This window comes from Pleurodeles waltl, chromosome 7 (genome assembly GCF_031143425.1).
Source record: "Pleurodeles waltl isolate 20211129_DDA chromosome 7, aPleWal1.hap1.20221129, whole genome shotgun sequence".
NCBI lineage: Eukaryota > Metazoa > Chordata > Amphibia > Caudata > Salamandridae > Pleurodeles > Pleurodeles waltl.
The window spans coordinates 680,986,543-680,999,565 of NC_090446.1; positions in this window are offsets into that span (position 1 = coordinate 680,986,543).

Consider the following 13,023-nt stretch of genomic DNA (forward strand, 5'->3'; position numbering starts at 1 on the left):
TGAGTGGATTCTGTGGATTCTACTGATGCTGCTGGTGGGCCAGGAGCCCCTCACACACTTAGCTGACTTAAGATTTTATCCACCTGTTATTTGTTGGGCCATGCATTGGCTGAAGTTGATTCATTTAACTTCAAGCTTGTGCGGACTGTTGGTGTTGCAGGTATTTGATTAAGTTCAAAGTGATATAATTGTTTTATATAATCAGACCACTGGTTTGGAGAGATATTACACCCTGTATATTCTCTGGTTTGTGTGAGCTTATTGACGTGGCCTGAGAGTTTTCTTGGGTATTTTGACTTGAGAGGCATGAGGTTTTGCCCAATTTAATCTCATCTTTGGTTCATTTATGCACTCATTTCTGCTTTCGGTATGCTCACCTCAGGAGTTTAAGATTTTCTTTCAATATCTTTGAAATTATATTCTTGGTGCTGTAGCTTCATAGTGCTTTATTTAGCTCTGTTGCTTCCTCTCCCACCGTCTTTCAGGTTCTGCTTTTTTGCGTTTTTTGTGGTTATCTCCATTGCTGCATCTCTCTGCTCTACTTTGTAGTGCTATTACCAGTATTGCCCAAGGTCCTCCCCAGATTAATCAATTTGTGTACTAGATAATTTCTGCTTGCTGAAGTCTCCTCCAGCTTCCAACCAATTCATTTGATGGGAACCATATTGCTTTGTTGGTCCATGAGCATAATTTATGAGTGGCACTCCATTCTTATGTTGATCTTGCATATCAATGCTGCATGATCACTTGATGTTTTTAGGCTTAAATGGAAATCTTTTATGATGTAAAAATACTCTATGAAGATCCATATGTAGTCTAGATTGGCCAGTCTAAATGGCGACATGTGTGAAGGCTGTGGGGCTGTCTGTTTTGACCCGGCCATTCAAGCATTGAATGCCTACGGCTTCCTAATAGTTTGTTAATTGTTCTCCAAACAACTCTTTTTTGGAGTTTGTGGAATCACCATATGTATGTTTCAATATGTATTCTCGATATCTTTCTACTCTTCACTCCTACTGGACCACAGAACGTTTGTATTAAAGTCTCCTCCAATCATCATCAGGGTGTTTGAATAGTCCATCGTCAGGCCTTCTAATTTCCCCTTAACATCCTTTCAGATTTTCAGATTTTCTCTTAGCAGAAAAATGTAAATAGATGTTACCAATGATTAGTGCTTGCTGCACCCCCCTGCCTGGTTCCTGACAAATTCACTTTTAACAAAAATTAAATCAGCATTTCCTGCCAATACTTTTGAAGCCTTGGCTGCCAAGTCATTTTTTTATCTGCATGGAAATCCCATCACTCGGATGCCCTCCATTAGGGGTGAGGATTGTTGGAGCTGCAAATTCTATATAATCGTGGAGATGTTCCAGGTCCACTTGCCAATTATCTTGAAGACAAATAACATCATTCATAACTAGTTCATTTACATCCCTTTCATTATCCACACTTCCTGAGATGCCTCTGAAGTTAAAAAAAATACCTTTATCTCTATTGCCATTGTGTAATCTCTTATTTCATCATTGGGGTGCCGGTTTACTGCTCTTGTGGGCCACTCCCAATTTACGTGCGGACGCTTTGCCTGCTCCAGGCATTGCCCTTCCCTAGGAATTTGAGTCTCTTCATTCCAACATTCTTGGGTTACTTCAGCCTGGTCTTTTTGTTGCCAGCTTATTCAAATTCCTGCTGGATCTATGCCATCTTCCAGTGTGCCATTTGGTATCTCAGCCCAGGGGAAGTAATCACTCCTGATGTTCTGCTAGACGGGAAGCTGCTCTTTCTCTCCATTTCCCTTCTCTCTTGTGCTGCTTCAGTCTCCTATTTTCTATGCCAAGTTCTTTGAATCTCTACTAGGTCTATACTATCTCCCAGGGTACCTTTGGCATTTCTAAACACAGACGTGCTTTGAGCTCCCAATGTCCCCCTTAATGGAACTTATTGTATGCACCTCATATGTGGCTCGATAGGGTAGTCTAAATATCAATGGATGTCTGTCTGGTTGGGGACTGACCAAATTTATGCCATACACTAACAATTGGGTTTTATTTTTTTCGAACCCCAGGGCTGTTTTCTTCTTTGAGTGATAGCTCCATTTGCTCGCTAATTTTGCCACAGCCCAGAACCTTAACGTCTAATTTTTCAATGTCATTGGATGAGATGTTTCCAAACCTCAAAGCTTTGAGGCTACTCTGATTATGTTCTGTCTATTTAATATTCACTATTTCCCAAGAGATATGTACTCCGGGTAAAGTGTTATATTGTGGACTTCCTTTGCTAACTCCTGATTTCCTTTCTCGGGGTGTGCGTTTATGATCCTCATTATGTGATCTTCTCCTTAGACACTAATAAGAGGGTCATTCTGACCTCGGCGGTAAAAGGCCCTTACCGCCGGTCAGAAGTCTGCCATTCTACCGCCGCGGTAAACCGCCACGGTTATTCTGACCACCAACTGTGAAACCGCCGAAAATCCGACATCCAAGGAAGGCCGCCACATCAGCGGGCCGCGGAAAACTGGAGATGACCAAACCTCCACCGTCACGCCAACACAAACACGCCCATGTCATTCTGACCCACGAATCCACGCGGCGGTCTTTCAACCGCGGTATTCCATTGGCGGTACACACCGGCGCGGTCAAAATACACACCCAGCTCCAAAACACTGCCACATTGGACATCTTGAAATACGCACACCTGAGACACATAAAAACAACACACCCACACATCCAATCAACTATAAAACACACACCCACATCATCCACAAACCCCCACTAGTTGGAAATCGGAGCGAAGGCGAGAGCGAGAGAGATAGAGATAGAGAGAGCGAGCACAGCAATAGAAAACCCCAACACACACAGCAACCCAACTTCATCACCCACACCACATCTACGCACACATCACCACATATCACCACGCACATCACCACAAACACCACCCCACACCTCATCCACACCACCCCATGGCACCCCAAAGACACCCAAGGTTTTCGGACCAAGAACTCCGGGTCATGGTGGAGGAAATCATGAGGGTAGAGCCCCAGCTCTTCGGCACACAGGTGCAGCACACCACCATAGCAAGGAAGGCTGAGCTATGGCAAAGGATCGTAGACAGGGTCAACGCTGTGGGACAGCATCCCAGAAATCGGGAAGATATCAGAAAGCGATGGAACGACCTACGGGGGAAGGTGCGCTCGATGATCTCCAGGCACAACATCGCTGTGCAGAAGACTGCCGGCGGACCCCCACCCACTCCACCCCAATTCACAGCATGGGAGCAAGAGGTGGTAAACATCCTGCATCCTGATGGCCTCGCTGGAGTAGGCGGAGGAATGGACTCTGGTAAGTTGAATCTCAACTACTTCACCCCCCCCCAACCACCAGCATGCCAACCCCCCCCCTCACCCCCAATCTCACCCCCCAGCACATAACCTCCCTGCCAATGTCTCACCAGCACAACCCACCCTAAACAACACCAACCCCTGAATGCCAACACAAACCATAGACAGCCACCACCAAAGCATGACCATTGCACATACCCATACACCCCCCCCCACCCTCACAACACCTCCCACAAGGGAATGCCAGCACTGGGGGCCAAGGGCACTCAAAATGCACGCCATGGCACACACAGAAACAATAACCATACTCCTTTACCCCTGCAGGGCCCGAACGCCAACACACCGCCACGGAGGGTCCAGATTTGTCCATCCCACCCCCAGAACAGGCCCCCAGCGAGGACAGCAGCTCTGTCGACCTAGAACCTGACGACCAGCCCGGACCATCGGGGACCTCTGGACAGTCGGTTCCCCACACACAGACACAGGCCACAGCAGACCCAAACCCCTCTGGGAACACCAGCACAGCTCCCACCCAGCGGGCCCATGCCTCTGTTTTGCGGACGCATCAATCAGCGGTGTGTCCGCCACTACAGGGCACCCAGGCTGACCCAACACCCCAACAACAACAGGGACCTGGGGGCAGTGGTAGTGGGCACACCGTCCAGGGGACAGAGGCCCGGGGAAACAGGGCAACTGGGAGGGCTGCTGTGCGACAGGGGGGGGAGGACAGGCCCAGGGAACCGACTCTCCAAGAGGCCCTCACCACCATCATTGGAGCATATCATCACTCCCAGGAGACGATGGCGATGGTACTGGCCAGGTTCACCGAGATCCAGGCACAGCAGGAGGAACGGTACATGGGGTTCAGCAATGAACTCCGGGACATCGCTACCGCTATGGGGACCATAGTCCAGGCCCTCAACCGGATAGAAACCACATTGCGGGACCATGTGGCACCGCAAAGGGCCCCTGTCACTAGCCAGGAACAGCCTACCACCTCCGCCGGCGCTAGTGGTCAGGAGGCCCCCACAGAACGACGGGCCACCAGAACCCCACCTCCTGCTGAAGAACAACCACCCCGCAAGAGGAACCTGAGATCTCAAAGGAAGACAGAGTAGGATGCCAAGGCCCCCGCCAGCCTAAGATCCCCCCGGATGTCATTCCACTGTCCCACAGTGTCACCCTGTCCAACCTTGAACTGCCCCTGCTCCATCCTTCCACAGCCATATGAACAATGCACCTGTGCGACCGAGAACTGGACTCTGCCATGGACATAACTCCACCCTCACCCATCACCGTTTTAATATCATGTACCAGTATATAGCACTAAAAATAAATCACTCATTGCACAGAAATCATTCTGGAGTCAGCCTGTATTATTTACAAATGTATAACACATTACTTATCAATAATGTTCTGTTATTTATGTGTGGACAACATACCGATGTCAATAAGCATTAGTCCATGGGCTAACCAAGCAGAAGTCACGCAGTGGGTCATACAGCATTGAAAAGGGAAGGGAAAAGTAAACTTCAGTTTAAAAGAACTGGGGGGAAATACACAAAGTAAAGATGCAGGGGGCATTCAGTAAATGTTAAATGGCGTGGGTGATTCCTACCTGTGTGCTACTGAAAATACTGTTGGATAACTCTGTCCCTGGTGTCTGGGTCGTCCTCTTCGTCTTCCTCCTCTTCACTCTCCGCAGGCTCCACAGCTGCTTCAACACCACCATCTGGACCATCCTCCTGCAGGAAGGGCACCTGACGTCGCAATGCCAGATTGTGAAGCATACAGCAGGCCACAATGATCTGGCACACCTTCTTTGGTGAGTACATCAGGGATCCCCCTGTCATATGCAGGCACCTAAACCTGGCCTTCAGGAGGCCAAAGGTTCTTTCAATGATCCTCCTAGTTCGCCCATGGGCCTCATTGTACCGTTCCTCTGCCCTGGTCCGGGGATTCCTCACTGGGGTCAATAGCCAAGGCAGGTTGGGGTAACCAGAGTCACCAATTAGCCACACACGTTGTCTCTGTAGCTGTTCCATCACATAAGGGATGCTGCTATTTCGCATCACATACGCGTCATGCACTGACCCAGGGAACTTGGCATTCACATGGGAGATGTACTGGTCAGCCAAACAGACCACCTGGACGTTCATCGAATGGTAACTTTTCCTGTTTCTGTACACCTGCTCATCGTCTTTTGGGGGTACTAAAGCCACATGGGTCCCATCAATGGCACCAATTATGTTGGGGATATGTCCAAGGGCATAAAAATCACCCTTCACAGTGGCCAAATCAACCTCCTCAGGGAATACAATGTAGCGCCGCATGTGTTTCGTCAGGGCAGACAACACTCTAGACAAGATTTTTGAAAACATAGGCTGAGACATTCCAGATGACATGGCCACTGTTGTCTGGAATGAGCCACTTGCCAAAAAATGGAGGACTGACAGAACCTGCACTAGAGGGGGAATTCCTGTGGGTTGGCGGATGGGTGACATCAGGTCTGGCTCCAGCTGGGCACACAGTTCCTGTATAGTGGCTCGGTCAAGTCGGTATCGTAGTATGATGTGGCGTTCTTCCATTGTCGACAGGTCCACCAGCGGTCGGTACACGCGAGGATTCATCCTTCTCCTCGCAAGTCCCAGCGGACGGTGCCTAGGAAGGACAACATGGCGCACAGAGTTAAGCAAATCACAGGTACCTTCACCACTGCATGCATAGCACACGATTATCTATGTATTGAAAGGCCTGTATGTGTGGCAATGCAAGGCCTAGGCCTGTGTGACGCAGTACAAATAATGCCATGTGGGCCCTTGAAATGGCGGCTGCCTGACCTGTGAAGTGGGACAATGGGATGTGAGGTCAATGCGCTGGCGTGGCACACCGTGGCGGTCGAAGACCGCTATACGAAGCCGCATTGGCTAACATTGAGGCCTATGGGTTTCAGGAGCCAATGACGAGGTGCGCCGGCGGTCGCGGTACGCACCGCCGCGGTACGCACCACCGCGGGCGTGACCGCCATTTTCTATCTGCTTAATCACTCGAGACCTGATCATCCACAGGAGAGGACCTATACTGCAAGTGCTGCTGTGACCTCGGTCTGGAAGTGATAATGGCTGCTGCGACTGGGGAAAGGGCCCCTGCCTTCACGTCTGAGGAGTTGGACAAACTTGTGGATGGGGTCCTCCCCCAGTATGCGTTACTCTACGGTCCTCCAGACCAACAGGTAAGTACACTGGGTGCACATTGAATGGGCTATGCCTGTGTGGAGTGGGGTGGATGCTAAGTAGGTGGGGTGGGGGGCGAATGAGGAGTGCAACGCACGACAGATGAGAGCATGTGCCATATGGCAAGGTTGGGGAGGGGGGGCCAATCGCATCTAACATGCAGAAAAATGATGATTTTTCCTTCCCACCCTGTACATGTCAAATAGGTCAGCGCCCATCAGAAAGTGGACATTTGGCGTGCCATCGCCAAGGAAGTCCGGGCCCTGGGGGTCCACGTCAGACGGGGCACCCACTGCCGCAAGAGGTGGGAGGACATCCGCCGCGGGACCAGGAAGACCGCCGAGTCACTGCTGGGGATGGCCTCCCAACCTAGGAGGGGTGCCAGTCGTACCCTGACCCCCCTGATGTCCCGGATCCTGGCGGTGGCCTACCCTGATTTGGATGGGCGCTTGAGGACATCACAGCAGACACAAGGGGGTGAGTATCAGCACATTCTGCTATCTCTCTGCGCAGTGGAGGCGTCTGGGTGGGGGAGGAGGTTTGTGGGTGACATTAGGCCAGGGCGCTTTCTGTAGTGTAGTCCTCTCCTTTAGGCATTGCCCTGTGCTCCCGGCCCCCACCTCTGTAGGGTGACAAGTACAGCTATCGATGGTCCAGCATCACACATGTGCGCCTTTGTCGTCTCTAGACCTGTTGTCCTAGTCAGAAGTACTGAGTAGTGTACCCCAAATGCGCGGCTTAGTGCATGAGGCTCCTGTGTCTGTCCTCTCCGCTAACGGTGTTGACATTGCATGCACTCAACCTGTTCTTCGTTTTTCTCCCCCCACCCTTCTTCTTCGTCTTCTTGTGCATCTGTGCATTAGCATCATCAGGCGGAGGAGAATTGGCATCGGAGCACGAGGGAGCTGCAAGTCACAAGGCCCCGGTGGGACCAGGAACAGACACCGAGGGCACCAGTGATCCGGAGGGCGAGGGGAGCACCACAACGGGGACCGGTGGTGACACCAGCGACAGCGACACGTCCTCGGATGGGAGCTCCCTAGCGGTGGCGGCAAAATCCGGGCCCCCGCCTCTACAGGTACAGCCGTCACCCAGCGCACCAGCCCCGCCCTCCCAGCAGCCCCTCAGCCTACGCTCCGTGCCCGCTCGCCCAGGAAGGCGGGCGTCTCCTTCGCCCCAGGCACCTCAGCCTCTGCCCCTGTTACCCCTGCTGCCCTCAGTGAGGAGGTCATTGACCTCCTGCGGACCATCATTGTTGGGCAGACTACACTTTTGAATGCCATCCAGGGGGTAGAAAGGGAGGTGCATCGGAGCAATGCCTACCTGGAGGGCATTCATTCGGGTCAGGCTGCCCATCAACGATCGTTCAATGCTCTGGCCTCAGCACTGACGGCAGCCATTGTCACTGTTTCCAGCCTCCCTCTTCTGACTGCCTCCACCCTGTCTCTGTCTCCTGTTCCTCAGCCTATCCCATCCACACCATCAGACCAGCCTGCACACACCTCAACACCCAAGGGCACTTCATCCAGACACAAGCACCACAGAAACCACAAGCATTCACGCAAGCAACACCCAGATGCAGACATTCCAACAGTCACTACCACCTCTGTGTCCCCCTCCTCCTCGTCTCCCTCCTCCCTCCCTGTGACGTCTACACTCACACCTGCATGCACACCACCATCAGCCAGTGCTTCCATCACCAGCACACCCTCCAGTCCAGTCCGCACACATGCAGTCACCACCCCCACTACCATTTACACGTCCCCTGTGTCCTCTCCCACTGTGTCTGTCACCCCCTCTTCCAAGACACACAAACGCAGGCAGACACCCACCCAACAGCCATCCACCTCACGACAGCCTCCAGCACAAGCACCTGCACCCAAAGACAGCACACCTGACTCTCCTAGAACCACATCCTCTTCCTCCACTTCCATCACCACTTCTCCGACCTTTTACCTTGGTCCTAAGAAGGTTTTCCTTGCTAATCTTGACCTCTTTCCCTCCACTGACCCACCCCCTCCATCTGCAAAGAGTCCCAAGAGCACCTCAGCCACCACCAGCCCAGCTTCGAGTGTCACTGTGGTGCATGGGTTCTGGAGCCCACCCTTTGCCAGCAGTGACACTTCAATCAGCAGCAAGGGGACAGCCAGCCCCCCACCAGGCAAGAAGACCAGGAAGCTAAAGGGCCGCCGTGAGAGGACTGACACGGCTGCCCCCAAGGAGCAAAGTTCGCCCACTTCACCAGCCACAACATCTAGGGGAGGCAAGGGCCCGAGAGCCCCATCTAAGGAGCGAAAGGGCAGCAGGGCGGAAAAGTCAGCCAGCAGGAGCGCGGAGCAGGAGGGGCCCACAAGCCCCATCCCGGGTGTTAGGAAGGACACCAAAGGGCCCAGGACTCCGTCACCGAAGGGTCCAGCAACAGCACGGTCGGAGGGCGACTGAGCAGGGAGTCCAGGCCAGGTCTGGCTCCCTTGACCTACTGGACGAGCACCGCTGAACAGGGCCCCGCCGTGGAGAGGAGCACCGCTGAACAGGGCCCCGCCGTGGAGAAGAGCACCACTGAACAGGGCCCGCCGTGGAGAGGAGCACCGCTGAACAGGGCCCCGCCGTGGAGAGGAGCACCGCTGAACAGGGCCCCGCCGTGCAGAAGAGCACCGCTGAACAGGGCCCCGCCGTGGGGAGGAGCACCGCTGAACAGGGCCCGCCGTGCAGAAGAGCACCGCTGAACAGGGCCCCGCCGTGGAGAGGAGCAGCGCTGAACAGGGCCCCGCCATCTCAAGCACCGCTCCGCTGGGCCCTTCATCTCAAGCACCGCTCCGCTGGGCCCTTCCTGTCAAGCACCGCTCCGCTGGGCCCCGCCATCTCAAGCACTGCTCCGCTGGGCCCCGCCGTCTCAAGCACCGCTCCGCTGGGCCCTTCCTGTCAAGCACCGCTCCGCTGGGCCCCGCCATCTCAAGCACCGCTCCGCTGGGCCCCGCCATCTCAAGCACCGCTCCGCTGGGCCCCGCCGTCTCAAGCACCGCTCCGCTGGGCCCTTCATCTCAAGCACCGCTCTGCTGGGCCCCGCCGTCTCAAGCACCGCTCCGCTGGGCCCTTCATCTCAAGCACCGCTCCGCTGGGCCCTTCCTGTCAAGTACCGCTCCGCTGGGCCCTTCATCTCAAGCACCGCTCCGCTGGGCCCCGCCGTCTCAAGCACCGCTCCGCTGGGCCCCGCCGTCTCAAGCACCGCTCCGCTGGGCCCTTCATCTGAAACACCTCTCCGCTGGGCCCTTCCTGTCAAGCACCGCTCCGCTGGGCCCTTCATCTCAAGCACCGCTCCGCTGGGCCCTTCCTGTCAAGCACCGCTCCGCTGGGCCCTTCATCTCAAGCACCGCTCCGCTGGGCCCTTCATCTCAAGCACCGCTCCGCTGGGCCCCGCCGTCTCAAGCACCGCACCGCTGGGCCCTTCCTGTCAAGCACCGCTCCGCTGGGCCCTTCCTGTCAAGCACCGCTCCGCTGGGCCCTTCCTGTCAAGCACCGCTCCGCTGGGCCCCGCCGTCTCAAGCACCGCTCCGCTGGGCCCTTCCTGTCAAGCACCGCTCCGCTGGGCCCTTCATCTCAAGCACAGATCCACTGGGCCCCGCCGTCTCAAGCAACGCTCCGCTGGACCCTTCCTGTCAAGCACCGCTCCGCTGGGCCCCGCCGTCTCAAGAACCGCTCCGCTGGGCCCTTCTTGTCATGCACAGCTCAGCTGGGCCCCGCCGTCTCAAGCACCGCTCTGCTGGGCCCCGCCATCTCAAGCACCGCTCCGCTGGGCCCCGCCGTCTCAAGCACCGCTCCGCTGGGCCCTTCATCTCAAGCACCGCTCCGCTGGGCCCGCCGTCTCAAGCACCGCTCCGCTGGGCCCCGCCGTCTCAAGCACCACTGGCACAATGACAGTGCCGGATCTGTCTCGAGCTACTGTTCACGGTTCACTGTGCCCACCATGCCTCCTCCTTGACCGGTGGAGACTGTTATCCACCTGATGGACTGTGGCTTTGCAATCCCCAGGATGGCCGAGTGGGCAAGCCACCCACTGTAGAGATTTGAGAGACTGTGGCTTTGCACTCCCCAGGATGGCCGAGTGGGCAAGCCACCCACTGTAGAGACTTGAGAGACTGTGGCTTTGCACTCCCCAGGATGGCCGAGTGGGCAAGCCACCCACTGTAGAGACTTGAGAGACTGTGGCTTTGCACTCCCCAGGATGGCACAGTGGGCATGGTGGCCCCTTCGTGGATCTGGCGTCGTGGAATCATGTGGCTGTGGTGCCCCCCCCCTTCCCCCTGAGGTGCCTGTGGTTTTTTCATCAGATACCCCTGCAGTGTTCTCTCCAAAGGACTCAGGTCTCCTGTGTGGGCATTGCCCTTGTGTTGCTACACTTTGGCCCACGGACACTTGGAATCTCGTTAGATGTGCAGGACTTATTGCCTCGGTTTATCGTATGCACTGATATTGAATTGGTATATTTGAATTGTTATTGCTATTTGACCGTGACTTATCAGTGGTTTTTATTTCCCATAAATTCCGAGTCACAATTTAATTATGTCCTTCTTTTTTTAACGGGGTTTGGGTGGTTTCACTGTGACTTGTTGCTCTGCATTGGTGTGTACATGGTTTGGGGGGGTGGGTGTATCGCGTATGTGTGTGCACGTAACCTTTCGTCCTCCCCCCTCCCCTGTGTCGTAGGTGCAGTACTCACCGTTGTCGTCTGCGCCGGCGTTCGTACTCGTGGTAGATGAGCAGGTAGACGAGAGCAGGTAGGATGTGTAATTCGGGTTCCATGCTGTCCTCCTTCCTCGTGGAGTGCGCAGAGGTGCGCGTTTTCCCGTTCGTAGTCTGTTTCTGCCGTGTTTTTATCGGCGGTGCTCCCGCCCCGGAAAAGGTGGCGGATTGGCCGGTCATGATAGTGTGGGCGGTACATTGTCTGCCGCCTGTCTCTTGGCGGTGACCACCGCGCTGTTTTTCGGTCCCGCCGTGGCGGTCGGAGTGTTAATGTGGCGGCCTGTGTTGGCGGTTCCCGCCAGGGTCAGAATACCATTTTTTGGACCGCCGGCCTGTTGGCGGGTTGGCCGCCGCTTTATCACCGACCGCCAGGGTTAGAATCACCCCCTAAATGGTTCCACGGGCGCTGGGGGCATGCCAGTCAATGTTCTCACCCTTACCTCATTGTGAAATAGGGTCTTAAATGAGGGTGGTTGACACTCCCACTGTTCTCCTTTATTACTTCTGGAATCAGTCCTTTTATCCAACCAATTCAATGTTACTGTAGGTTTGGATCGATCAGCCCCTCCTTCTCTGGGGGGGTGCTTCAGTCGCTTGTTTTTTTTTTGCCAGCACTGATTGTTTCCACTCTTTGTGGGCTCATTTCGATTTTTTTTTATTTGCTGCTGGGAATTTTCGACATTTTGCATTTCTAGATTTGTTGGTTGCAGGTCCTACCTTGCTCTGTTCTGTGGTTGAGGTTGAGTGTACCTTTCTTTCTGTCTCCAGTTGATCAGATGGTTTACTATTGTTGGATGTGCATTGCACCATGTTGGGGGTTCTTAATCTTTGTGTAAACGCTGGAGGAGATATGATGTGGCCTATGTTGGGTGCTTGGCAGTAATCTTCCCTTTTAGGGTAATTGTTGTTTAGTTTTTTTGGATGCTTTTTGTTTTTTCCATGATAGGCCTAACCGTGTGTCACTGGAAATGGTTTTATTATTTTCTTTTGATGACCTTTGGCTAAGCACTTTTGTTTTGGAGGCCTCACAGGATTATATTTCCTCAGATGTGGTGGAACAATCCATGCTAGGGTTCCTTCTCTTTTTCTCTCTTGTCTTGTTCTTTGCCATACTTCCCCATAGGGCAGTTTGCCTAGGGGTTCCCGAATAAGGCCCTGATTTATACTTTTTGACACAAACCTGCCTTAGGGCAGGTTTGCACCAAAAAGTTTACCACCGGCTAGCACCATTCCTGGATGCCAGCCGGGCATCATAGTTAAGGAATGGCGCTATCCGGCAGTAAGGCCCGGTTAGCGTCAAACTAACCGGGTGGGGAGGCGTAGGGGAAACAGGAGGTTGTGCATCGAAAAATGGCGCTAGTCAGGTTAGAGTCAGAAATGACATGAACCTGACTAGCATCATTTTTTGATGCACAACCCCCATGGACATGACTCCTGTCTTAGTAAAGGGCACAATGTATTTGTTAGTGTTGACCTTTCAACAGCAAACAATCTCCCAGAACCAGCCAGACCCCACATGTACAAGTTCATAGACCCCTCTGAAACTCTCTCAATAGCAGTTTATGTATGGCCTGTGTAAACAGAGTGTTCATTGCAGTCATTTCCATCTCCAGATTATGTTATGGAGTTCTCTGCCTACTGGAAAGGAAATAGGTCTAGAAGTAGTGGGTCCTCGTCATGTGGACCAAAATGTTTATCATTTGTGAATGTGCAAAT